The sequence below is a fragment of the Gymnodraco acuticeps genome, unplaced genomic scaffold (genome assembly GCF_902827175.1).
Source record: "Gymnodraco acuticeps unplaced genomic scaffold, fGymAcu1.1, whole genome shotgun sequence".
NCBI classification, from domain to species: Eukaryota; Metazoa; Chordata; class Actinopteri; order Perciformes; family Bathydraconidae; genus Gymnodraco; species Gymnodraco acuticeps.
Window position 1 is genome coordinate 2,169,452 of NW_022992150.1, and position 613 is coordinate 2,170,064.

Below are 613 nucleotides of genomic sequence, written 5' to 3' on the forward strand. Positions count from 1 at the left end.
AGTTTCTCATTTGGGGAAATACATTTGCGCATATTAATATGATTCTGCAAAGCTCTGAAACCACATCTTTCAAGTTGAATAATTGCAATAGTTGTTTTGAGGAAATTGTAATGAATTTAAGCGAGTTGAGGAACACACAACACAACATGGACAACAAAACATAGCACATATGTGACCAATTGCTAATTCATTAGCAGATATTTAAAAAATAAAATAAAATGGGGGAAATGCCAAGATTTAAAATGGCCCATTTTAACAGCCATATGCCTCCTTCCAGCCAATCCTCCATACCAAGACTTTATGCTAAATTATTGTACACCCTATAGGACAAAACAATATGTAAACATGTATCCAAACAAACAGGCTACACAAAGGCCTAAGCAAATGCTCTCATGTGGAGATGGTGTTGAATTTCTGTTATTTTCGACGCAGATTTGTACAGGATTATTATAATGCACTGTAATAGCAGAAGATCAACTTTGCAGTAGGGTCAGGGATTTACTGCATGCACCGAGCAAGAAAGAATCTGTTTAAACAAATAGCATGCCTTTTATATGCATAGAAAATTAAACAAAAGAAACTGAGTAGTCCAAATTAATTTGATAAGGCGGAC